General features: G+C 39.0%; 1 pseudogene; it reads left to right on the forward strand.

Moving 5' to 3' along the window:
* Positions 1-843: 843 nt before the first annotated feature.
* On the forward strand, positions 844-3,547 carry LOC114630074 (annotated as a pseudogene).
* The last annotated feature ends 9,587 nt before the right edge of the window (positions 3,548-13,134 follow it).

Consider the following 13,134-nt stretch of genomic DNA (forward strand, 5'->3'; position numbering starts at 1 on the left):
TCTGGTACAATCTTAGTACCCTGGATTTAGGTTTGGAGTAGTCCACTGTGGTTGTTTGAAGATAAATGGCTTGTACTAAGAGAATATAACTATTTAGGAAATATTAAAAGGTGTGGCTTGGAGAACTGTGAAACTGAAGGTCGATCTTGTTGTTTCAAATCCAATCCTGTTCAAAGTCTAATTATTTGTGCCTCCTGCTTGTGAATCAGATGAAAGTCTCAGCTACTGCTCCTGTATTATGACTTCTGGCCTGCCAACATGTATAAAATAAAGTCATAATTCTCGGAAGCCTGTATAAAAGACACAAAATCCAGTTATTTTATTAACAAGACTTCAGCCTAGGTTGGGGAGGTTCGGAGCTATGCTAAGTTGTTGTGGATGGACCTGGTGCTGTTTGTATTTTAATGCTAATACTGCTCTCCTGGGAGGGGCTGCAGATAAGGAGTGAGTTATGTACTTTGGGGACTTCTTGTGACCCAATACCCTAATGAATAAAGGAGCCAATCACTGGGTGAGGAGGAGGCAGGACTTCTGGGTTGGATGGAGGAAGAGAAGGAGCAGGAAAGAGGTTAGAGGCAGGTTGGATGGGATAGCAACAGGGCAAGATGTAGCTACTAATGTCTCCAGGATTATGGCAAATTCGCCAGGATTCACCACCAGAGAATTTAGATTTAATATGGCATACAATATTAGCATTCTAGTTGTTGTGCCCAGAGACTGAGTTACCATTGTTTCTGAATGAAGTTTATGTGGTGTTTTTCTTCTTGTGGCAACTCAAATGAGTTCAAGAAAGAAAGGTAGAGTGGCAAATCATGGGTTCACCTGATGTATACCACAAAGGCCATGAGGGTTTTGAAGCATGAGACTGGAATGGTAGTGACCCGCGAGGGGAAATTTAGCGAGGTGGATGAAGAGATTTTGGAGCTCTGGTGCCATGTGGTGCTGGGCTTAGAGCGGGAACTGCCATTTGTTTTTATTATCTCCTGCAACACTAAGTCATCTCCCAGCCATATCTATAATGCAAGCCATATGCCACCTTACTTGCTGTTTTGCCTGGCAATGTGTTTACTGTCTATCTCTGCTCATGGTGGTGTCCTCCACTCCCAAGTTCTTTCTTCTTCTCTGTATCTGCAATCCCTTAATCAAATCTCAAGTCTCATGTTTCTTCTTCTATTGCAGAATCACAGGATCTAGACTTTTATTGACCAGTAAAATTGTGAAGCAAGGTTTACATAGCATCACATGGTGTATGTGATCATCTTATTGGGGGCAACTAGATCTCGAGAGACAGTATTTAGCATTAGAGTACAATCTATATCAGACCAAACCACTACATTTTCTCCATTTTGTATAAATAAGAAAGGCCCTTTCTCTTACAATAATAAACAACATATATTAGGAGAAATAGTGAAAGCTATTTTGTAAGAGTTACATTTAAAAAGTTGTTTCTTTATATTTGAAAACTTAAGAGAAAGTTGTTTATTCTATCTTGGTAAGTTCAGAGTTCTGCATCTAAGTCATTTTTTCGTTACTATCTTAAGCATTAAAATCCTTTAATTTTTTATAGTTTTTAATTACCAACCCTAAAACATCCATTTATTACTTGAACCTTCATGTTCTCTAACCTTCATAACTTTTATTTACCATCCTTAAAATATCTTTTAGACCCTAACATATATTCTTTCATTTATAGCTTACAACTATAACTGCCTTCACCCCAATTAGAGACCTAAAGGTATAAATAGTTATTGGAGTGCAGAGAAGGCATTTCCAAAACTGTAAAAATGACAAAGGGGCAAGCTGTCTGGAGAGTTTCCCCCAGATTTGTCTCTATAATGCCAGAGAATCCATTTTCAACCTTCTGGCCCAGTATATCTGTCAGATCCTCGGGGTAGCTGCCTTTAGAAGGATTTGATTGCCCTGTCTTGTCAGAGTTTGGCAGTCGACTTCCCTGTGTCCATTTGTCTTTTTTGGACAGCATTTTGTCTTCAGATTAAGTTAGAGCATTTTCTTTGCCCAGAGGCTTTTTTGCCACAACTCAACCAACTCCATATGTAGGTTACTTGATGTTCATATTGTTTGACATAGATTCAGGCTACTTCCAGGGGCAGACCTGCCTTTTAGTTGAAAATGTTTTTTAATAATGAAACAAAGTTAAATGCCATATTCTGTGAATATCTGGGGTTATATAAGACCATCTATCTACATGTAGTATATCTGAATTGTCAAACATTGTTAATCTTAGCTTTTTATTATCCAACTAACCTTGAAACCATCTTATTGTAATTAATTAAACTAATGTTCTGCCTGATTATGTGTTTGACTGTCTTGAGTATTGACTTGTATTTCTTATTAATTCCTAACAGTTTGTAATGGCAGCTTTAAAAGGGAATAGACCTTTATATTGTATCTTTAAGGATTCTATAGAAGCAATATCTCATATAAAAATTGAAAACATATATACGTCATTGTATCAAACATAATGTTAACTTTGTACAAAAACCTATACCAGTGAATCAAAAAATACATACTTCTATATCAATATACAAAGTTCTCTACTAAAGTATCAAAAATTACTTTATTTAAGAATAACATTAACACTTTCCACTGTTCTCAAGATGGGTCCATACTGCGTTGTTCTTGGTTCCAATCATAACTTAAAGAGAAACTTACACAATGTCCAGAGCCCATCCTACAGATGAAGGAGGAGGATGTCCTCAAACTCCTTGCTTCAGGAACCCACTCAGGTGGCACCAACCTTGACTTTCAGATGGAGCAGTACATCTACACAAGGAAAAGTAATGATACCTACATCATAAATCTGAAGAGGACCTGGGAAAAGCTGTTGCTCTCAGCTCGGGCCATTGTTGCCATTGAGAACCCTGCTGATGTCTGTGTCATCTCCTCCAGGAACACTGGCCAGCAAGCTGTGCTGAAGTTTGCTGCTTGCCACAGGAGCCACTCCAATTGCTGGCCGCTTCACACCTGGGACTTTGACTAACCAGATCCACGAAGCCTTCAGGAAGTCACAGCTTCTAGTGGTGACTGATCCCAGGGCTGACTACCGGGCCCTCACAGAGGCCTCTTATGTCAACCTGCCCACCGTTGCTCTGTGTAAAACAGATTCTCTCCTGCACTATGTGGACATTGCCATCCGATGCACAACAAGGGCGCTCATTCAGTGGGTCTGATGCTGGCCCAGGAAGTACTCCACATGCGAGATACTATTTCCTGTGAGCACCCATGGGAGGTAATGCTTGATCTTTACTTCTACAGAGACCCAAAGGAGATTGCGAAGGAGGAATAGGCTGCTGCTGACAAGGCTGTAACCAAGGAGGAATTCCAGGGTGAATGGACCTCACCAGCTCCTGAGTTCACTGCTGCTCAGCCTGAGGTGGCTGACTGGTCTGAGGGTGTGCCGGTACTCTTTGTGCCCATCCAGCAGTTCCCCACGGACTGGACTGCACAGCCAGCTACTGAGGACTGGACAACAGCTCCCACAGTGCAGGACACCGAGTGGGTTGGAGCCACCACTGAGAGGTCCTGAGCTGCTCTGCAGACAGTTGAGCAAAGGGGGAAAAAGTGGAAGGAAAATAAAGTTCCTAAAAGATGCAAAAAAAAAAATAACATTAGCTGTAAGTTAAAGAGTAGATTTAATACTTTACTCTTTATCCTATTATTCATATATTACTCCTTTTATCTCACCCCCCTTCCCCAAACTAATAAAGATGGAGAAAAGGAATGTAAAAAGAAAAACATCCCTTAATCTATCCTCTCAGTCTAAGATCAGAACTATTTGTAATTACATCCATTTATGACAAACATTGAACATCCAATGAATAACCAAAATTTGAAGTTTTCCTAGAAGCAAGTCTTTAGAGGAAACAATATTGATGCAATATGAGGTAGAATCTGTCAAGAAGCTGGAACAGTAAGTCTGAGCATCTCAGCATCCCCAAGGCTGTACCTTGTCAGAGCTCTATTCTTTGTTGTTTTTTCTTTTTCTTCTTTTTTTTTCTGTGAAAATAAATCATTCAGAAGTAATACGTATTTCTATATGAACATAATGAATGGAATGTACAATATGCACAGATCACTTAAAGATGATTGTTTGTCTCCTTGTTTGAGCAGGTGAAAGACATCTGTCTATCTTGCGCTAGTTTTGTTTCTAACAAAACTTGCAATAAATCTCTGTAGAGAGACTATCCTGTGTATAGTACGGGTGCATCATCTGTGAATTTAAAAGCCTATGGCCTACAATTAGGTAGAAAATGACAGGTGGGACATCCAAAGGAGAAAGAATTCTGAGACAGAGCCAGGCAGGAGCTGCCCTGGAAGATGTGAAGAGGCACAGACTCATGATACCTGAGCACAGGTAACCAGCAGTGAAACAGAATAATTGGCTTATGTGAAACATGCTCTAGTCAGAAAAGAGCCTAGCCAGGGTACTTTTAAATATATTTTGACTCTGGAGGAAGAACCAGGCCTAACTTCTACAAATTGTGCCCAAAGTGGGGCATGTTATTCATACTTATAAATTCACATTCTGGTTCCAGAGAGAAACTGCATATTACTGGGACCAAAAACAGTTTAGCAAGGACAAGTTCTCTGAACCTTTCCCTCAAAGGATCAGCTGCACCTACTACTTGGGCCTGGCCAAACCATGGGAGAGGGATCTGCTCTTAGACCAGATCCAAGTGGACCAGAGAGCTGGGAAATTTCAAAGCACTTGCCAGCTTCTAAGGAGGGAAGAGTCAAACACAGTAGACAAACCCCCTGCTGTGCACATAGCAACCATTATTTAGTAACTCTGTAGCTTCTCAGATCCCTGACTGGGACATACAGTGCAGACTTCCTGCAGTACCACAAGGTCAGCTGGAGGGCTAAGTCTTGCAAAAGCCTTGGGAAGCTAACAGCCAATGACTTCATGAGATTTGCATGCAAATGGATGGAAGTAGAAAATATCATCCTGAGTGAGATAACCCAAACTCAAAGGAAACACATGGTATATACTCACTGGTAAGTGGATAAAAGCCCAGAAAATAAGAGTACCCGGGGTACAGCTCACAGACCAAATGAAGCTTAAAAAGAAGAAAGATCAAATTGTAGAGGCTTCAATCCTATCTAGAAGGGGAAACAAAACAATCAAGTAAAGTAGAAAGAGGGATGGACCTGGGATGGAGAATGAAGGAGGAGTGGGAAAAAGAGGGGTCAGGATCAGGTATGAGAAGAGACAGGAGAGAAGTCCAGAAGGGCAGGAAAATGAAGAGAAATATGTAGTGGGGAAAGGGGAACGGGGGGAAGCTACTGGAAAGTCCCAGATTGCAGGAAAGTGAGAGCTTCCCAGGACACAATGGGATGACATTAACCAAAATATGCAACAAAGGGGAGACAGAACATGAAGAGATCACCTCCAGCATATAAGCACAGTCACTAGTTTAGGGATTGGGCCACGTACCTATTTCAAAAATTTTAACCCAGAATTGCTTCTGTTTAAAAGAAATTCAGGGACAAGGAAAAATAAAAAAGCACAGATTGAAGAAAAGCCATCCAGAGACTACCACACTTAGGGATTCATTCCATCTGCAGGCACCAAACACCAACACTATTGCCGATGCCAAGAAGTGCTTGCTGACAGGAGCCTGGTATAGATGTCCCCTGAGAGCCTCTGCCAACACCTGTCTAATACAGAAGCATTGGATGGAGCCAAGAGACCCCAGTGGAAGAGTTAGGAGAAGGACTGAAGGAGATGAAGGGGATTGCTATCCCATAGGAAGAACAACATTATCAACTACGTGGACCACCTAGAACTCACAGGAACTAAACGACCATCCAAAGAGTATATATAGATGGGTCCGTGACTCTAGCTACTTACGTAGCAGAGGATTGTTATCTGGCCTCAGTGAGAGATGAGGCCCTTGGACCTGTGGAGGCTTGATGTCCTAGCATAGGAGGATGATAGAGTTCTGAAGTGGGATTGGGTTAGTAGGTGGAAGAGAACCATCTTAGAGGTAAAAAAGATGGGGATCAAATGGGCAGTTTACAGAGGGGAGACCTGGACAGGGGACAACATTTGAAATGTAAGCAAATGAATTAACCTTTTTTTTTTTAAAAAAAAAAAAAAAGAACTAATTGTATTCTGCTCACAATACTAAAAGGAACTCAAATTTCTGGAGCTTATGCATTTTCTAGTGATGCAAATAACTCAGAAAATGCAGAGTATAAATCAGGGTATAACTAAGTGGTTGAAAGTCCTATAATTCAGTTCAAAAATCAGAATTATAAGTAATCCTTATGGCGTCTTCCTAGGTTTTCAAAAGCTTTTAATATAGTAACTGACTCTCAATATCAAGAAAGTGTAGTTTTGCATATAGAAACTTCAGAATTTATTCAGTATGATTGTGAATTGACTTCAGTGTTTGCTCAACTAACAAAAGCGATTAGAAATAGAAATCATTCACTGTATAAAACACATATCAATTCCCATACAGGTCTACCAGGACCTCTAATACAAGGTCATGAAGAAATTGATCACCTATTCATAGGAAGAATGTCAGAAGCTTCAGAATTTCATAAAAACACCATGTTTAAACACCAAGGTTTAAAGAAAGAATAGCTTTACCACTTGGCAATAAGCCAAGGAAATTATAAGGAAATGCCCTACTTGTTCTTTCTATAACTAACTCTATTACCTGCAGTAAGTATCTCTAAATTTACTCAGAGAAATAAAATTTGGCAAATCAATGTTCTTCGTTTTACTGATTTTTGTAAAATTAAATATGTACACCATACTACAGACACATACTCAGAATTTCAATGGGTAATTGCTTTGAACTCTGAATGGGTCAATTCTGTTATTATGCATTTATTAGCAATTATGGCAATTATGGATATACCTTGTCAAATTCATACTGATGATGCTCCAGCATATGTCTTTAATAACATAAAAAATTTTACATATAATATAAAGCATATTATAGGTATAGCACATAGTCTTACAGGACAAGCAGTTGTTGAAAAATCCAATCTTTCTTTCAAAGAAATGCTTCATAAACGCAGAGAGGTATCAAAGGCCCCCAGAGATGGATTACATATGCTTTGTTACCTTTAAATTTCTTAAATGCTAATGTACAAAGAGTAATGGCTACTAAGAAATAGAATTATATCAGCCTGTTTATTTAAAACACATATTAACCTCAGAATGGAAAGCAGGAGATATGTTACTCTGGGAAAGGGGCTTTGCATAATTTCATACAGATGAAGAAAATAATTGATTCCATCCAAACTGATAAAAAGCAGATTTGATAGAGGAAGACACCTTAAGGATCTTGGCTGTAGATAGGAAGAAAGAAATCAAGAAGACCAAACAGGACAGGTAACATGATGTGCTGATCCCTCTACATAGGAAGAGCCCTGAGATGCCTGAGACATAAAAGTTTCTCCAGCCAGAACTTCAGCTATAGATAACCAATAGATCTTGCTGCCTAGAGAGTTTTCAAGATTGATTATAAGTATCCATTCTTATGGCATGAATGAAGATTTATATTACAGTTTGTTTATATGATCAAACTAGTTCTTAAAGAATTACAGTTGTCTTTCACCTGTTCATACAAGGATCAAAAATTCAACTTTAACTGAGCTGTGCACATTGCACATTGCATACATTATGTTAATACAGAAATAGACATCCCATCTGAAAGCTTCATGTTCACAGAAGAAACAATCAAGAATGCAGCCCTGATAAGACTCCCCCTTGGGAATGCTGAGATGCTGAGATTTGCTGATCCAGCACCCTGTCTTGATCCTACCTCAACTGTACCAATGCTGTTTCCTCTAAAGATTTGCTTCCAGGACAACTTCAAAACAACTTGCTCATTTGATCCTGCTTTACAGACTGATCAAGTCAGGACTTCCCCTAAGCCTGAACTTTCTCAGTGTACAGAGACTTGACAACTGAAGCTGGAGCTGGTTTACTTAATTTTTTTTATTGGATATTTTATTTACATTTCAGATGTTATCCCGTTTCCCCATTTCCCCTCTCTACCTAGAAAACCCCTATCGCATCCCCCCTCCTCCTGGTTCTATGAGGATGTGCCCCCACCCATCCACCCACTCCTATCTCCCCGCCCTTGAATTCCCCCACACTGGGGCATCCAGCCTTCGTGGGACCAAGGACCTCCTCTCTCACCTATGCCCAACAAGGCAATCCTCCCCTACATATACAGCTGAAGCCATGGGTCCCTCCCTATGTGTTCCCAGGCTGGTGGTTTAGACCCTGGAGCAGTTTTCTTAACACTTACCCTTTTTTGGATTTTTTTGGGCTCCCCAATAGGAGTCCGTCACCCAAACACAGCAGGAAGGAGTTAGAAACAGACTGTTTTCCCAATCACATCAGTTAGGGTGGATGGTTTTCATTACTTTACGAGTTATAGACATATTGTCATAAAAGAGGATGATTTACAGATAATTATGATCTTGGATAGAGAGGAAACAACGTAGGGAGCTTAGACTTAGAGAGTTCTATCTTTCCTTTCCTCTTTTCTACCCTTTCTTCTGTTTGAGAAAAGTTTGGAAGTTATGAAGTAAAAGGGGAGATTCAGAAATATTATAAGAATATTAGACAAATGGTGTGGATTATTGAATCTACTCCTATAACAAAAATATATCATAATCTTACATTGGTAAAGATTTTGATGCAAAATTGATGTTATATTTTGTTAAATTGGCATAGAGTCTTGTATATTGATGCAGGTTTAGAGTTACTTTTGATACAAGGCATAATTTATTGAATATTGATACAAATTTGAATTATTTTTGACACACACAATGTGTGTATATATGTATATATTAACATTTATTTGATTTGGTGTACTTATATAATTCTTAAAGATGCAATATAAAGTTCTAAACTTTTTGAAATCTACTATTACAAACTATTTTGGGCAATGAAAAAATACAAGGTGTGAACTATTATGGATGATTAAGAAATTCAACTGAATGGTCAGATCCACACACTCATGGTCTTTTTAGATACCAATCTAGTTAATTGCAATAAAATATTTTCAATGTAATTCAGTTGGTAAATAGCTAAGAATAAACAATATTTGACAATTCATATATGCTATAGATAGATAATTGATCTTCAAAAACCTCAAACACCCAAATATTATGACATTTAAAATCATTTCATTTTTAAAAATTTCTTTTATGTATTCTTTAATTTTTTTTTTACATTTCAGACTATATCACCCTCTCAGTCTACCCTCTGACTGTTAGGTGTACCTTCTCTGACTGAGTCCAGACCCATCAATCCTCTGTTGTATATATTTGAGGCCTCATATCAGCTGATGTATGGTGCCTGTTTGGTGGCTCAGTGTTTGAGAGATGTCAGGGGACCAGGTTAGTTAAGACTGATGGTCTTCCTATAGGATCTCCCTCCTCCTCCTCATCTTATTCCAGCATTTCCCTGACTCAAACACAAGAGTCAGAAGCTTCTGTCCATTGGTATGGTATAAATATCTGCATCTGACTCTTTCAGCTGCTTGTTGAGTCTTTTGGAGGGAAATTCTAATTGGCCCTTTTTTTGTGAGCACACTATAGCATCAGTAATAGTGTCAGGCCTTGGGGCCTCCTGATGAGCTGGATCCCAATTTAGGCCTGTCACTGGACCTCCTTTTCCTCAGGTTCTTCTCCATTTTTGTCCCTGAAGTTTTTTCAGACAGGAATAATTCTGGGTCAGGGCTTTTTGACTGTGGGATGACAACGCCATCAATCACTTGATGCCCCGTGTTTCTGCAGGAGGTGGACTCTACAGTTTCCCTCTCCCCAGTGTAGGGTGCTTCACCTAAGGTCCCACCCTTTGAGTACTTAGAGCCTCCCATCTCCCAGGTCTCTGGTACATTCTGGAGTGTCCCCCCACATCCTACATTGACTGTTTCAGTTCTTTCTGCTGGCCCTCAGAGCTTTAGTCTTGATACCCCAACCCAATAGATAATCATGTTCCCCTCTTACCCTTCCTGTCCCCTTTCCCAACCAGGTTCCTCCCTCCATCTCCCCTCCTGTCATTGCTTTCTCCTCCCTCACATGTGGGATTTAGGCATCCTCTCTTTGGCTCTTCCACTTGTTAATCTTTTTTAGAGCCATGGATTGTATTCTGGGTATTCTGTACCTATTTTGGCTACTATCCACTTACTAGTGAGTACGTAGCATGCATGTCCTTTTGGGTATGTGTTATATCACTCAGGATGATATTTTCTAGTTCCACTCATTTGCCTGCAAAACTCATGAGTTCCTCTTTCTTAATAGCTGGGTAATATTCCATTGTGTAAATGAACCGCATTTTCAGTATCCCTTTATCTGTTGTGGGTCATCTGGGTTGTTTCCAGCTTCTGGCTATCACAAATAAGAGCGCTATGAACATAGTGGAGCATGTGCTCCTGTGGCACGGTGGGGCATCTTTTGGGAATATTCCCAAGAATGGTGTAGCTGGGTCTTCATGTAGATCTATTTCCAATTTTCTGAGGAATCTCCAGATTGATTTGCAGAGTGATTGTACCAGTTTGCAAACCCACAAGCAATGGAGGACTGTTCCTTTTTCTCCAATTCTAGCCAACATGTGCTGTCACCTGAGTTTTCGATCTTAGTCATTCTGATTGGTGTAAGGTGGAATCTCCTCGTCATTTTCCATTCCATGAAAACTAAGGACTTAGAACATTTTTTTAAGTGCTTCTTGGCTTTTTGAGATTCCATTGCTGTGAATTCTTTGTTTAGTTCTATACCCTATTTTTTTATTGGGTTGTTTTGTTTCTTGGTAGAAAACGGAGAGGTCTCAAATGCTCATGGATTGGCAAATTTAACAATGAGAATGACCATTCTACCAAAAGCAATTTAGACATTCAAGGCACACCCCAGCACAATCCCAAGACAATTCTTCAAAGACATGGAAAGAGAAATTCTCAAATTTGTCTGGAAAAGCAAAACTCAGAATATAGAAAACAATTCTTTGTTTTGTTTTGTTTTGTTTTGTTTTGTTTGGGTTTGGGTTTTGGTTTTTTGAGACAGGGTTTCACTATGTAGCACTGGCTTTCCTGGAACTCACTCTGTAGACCAGGCTGGCCTCGAACTCAGAAATCCACCTGCTTCTGCCTTCCAAGAGCTGGGATTAAAGGTGTGTGCCACCACTGCCCAGCTAGAAAACAATTCTTAACAATAAAAGAACTTCTGGGGGAATCACCATCCCTGACCTCAAGCTATACTAATCAGTAATAGAGATAAGAATCACATGGAATTTTTACAGAAACAGACACATCGATCAATGGAATAGAATTGAAGACTCAGAAATAAAGCCACACATCTATAGACACTTGATCTTTGACAAAAATGCCAAAAATATACAATGGAATAAAGAAAGTGTCTTCAATAAGTGGCGCTTGTCTGTCTGTCTCTATGTAGAAAAATGAAAATAGATCCATATTTGTCACCTTGACAGAAGCTCAAGTCCAGATGAATCAAGAACGTCAACATAAAACCAGATACACTGAATTTATTAGTAGAGAAAGTGGGAAAGAGCCTTGAACTCATTGGCACAGGGGAAAATTTCATAAGCAGGGCACCAGTGACACAGGCTCTAAGATCAAGAATTGATAAATGGGACCTCATGAAACTGGAAACTTCTGTAAGGCAAAGGACATAGCCAATAGGACAAATCAGCAACCTACAAATTAGGAAGAGGTCTAAGGGTACATGCTCCATATTTATAGAGAATATTGGGGGAATCTCCAGGCGGTCAGCTTTCTTTTTCTTTACCATAAATTTTGGAACCTACAACCTTTCACTTTCTGCATACTCAGGTAATATTTTATTCCATCTCCGATCTTTGATGGGGATGAAGTCTAACTAGTCATAATCTTATAATAAGCTCAAATGGTTTAGGATTTTAGAAAATGTTCTAGGCCTAAGAAGATGGTTTTAGGATGGTAATGAAAATTAGGATAGAAGTATAAAAGTTAAATACATCATAACAGGAAAGACAAAAGAATATTCTCTAAAGTTGTCAAATACTCTGGACTGGACATTGTATATATCACATATTATCATTTTCATAATTGTATCACAACTGTTATAGTTGTATTCAAATTATATTTGAAAACAAAATTAGACTTTAGTTGGACTAAAATGGGAATTGTAGAGAGAATATCTTGTGTATTGTATGGATGCACCACCTGTCACTTATAAAGCATATGGCCTATGGCTTATGCTGTAAATGGGAGGTGGAGCATCTGATTTTGGGATAAAGCCAGGAAGGCGCTGTCTGAGAAGATGTTAGAAGACAGCTCCATGGTACCAGGCATGTGGCACAATACAGGTTAAAATAATTGGGTTATCTAAGATATGAATTAGTCAGAGAAGAGCCTAGCTATATGGCTAATATACTTGAAAATGTACTTTAAGTCTGAGTCTTATGGGGCTGGAAGAATTACATAGGCCTAATGTCTACAAATCTCCATCTATGTCATATGAAAGGATGGCATGATGAATCCCAATGACCTTTGTAACCAAAGAGCTATTGGCCATGTATAGATGAAGAATTGTTTGGAGACATTTACATGTCCTAGTCAGTTTCAACTTGTACCAAATAAAAGACCAGCATATACATTACCTATTAGGGTCCTTTTGAGTCCCTTCTCATCTGTATCCTAAAACTTCGATTCAGAAGTAACCCATAGCTATTATTTTCCTGTGGAAATATATACTTAACCTCTCCCCCACAAAAACAAATTTCCTGTTTTTCATTCTGAGGTTGTAGCATCTTTAAAATAAATAGACTTCTTTAAGTTAGCAGTGCTTTCCTCATCCAATGTCTCTCAGTAGATGTTGTATTTTTTATGCTATCATTCAAAAACTGTAAGTAAAGCAATACAATCTATCTGTGGGGGTCTTTGTTACCACTTTCTGTTTGCTAAGCATTATTTATAATTACATTTTAAAAAGTATAATTAGTTCTCTCCACAATGACAACTCCTACAAGATTGTGTGGTATACCTATAATGTGTTTTACATCACATTATGCAAAAAATTGCTTTACCTTATGAGAGAAATATGCCGGAACATTGTTAGTTTTAATTTGTATGGGTT

This window comes from Grammomys surdaster, unplaced genomic scaffold, assembly GCF_004785775.1.
Source record: "Grammomys surdaster isolate TR1022 unplaced genomic scaffold, NIH_TR_1.0 327, whole genome shotgun sequence".
In the NCBI taxonomy this organism is placed as follows: domain Eukaryota; kingdom Metazoa; phylum Chordata; class Mammalia; order Rodentia; family Muridae; genus Grammomys; species Grammomys surdaster.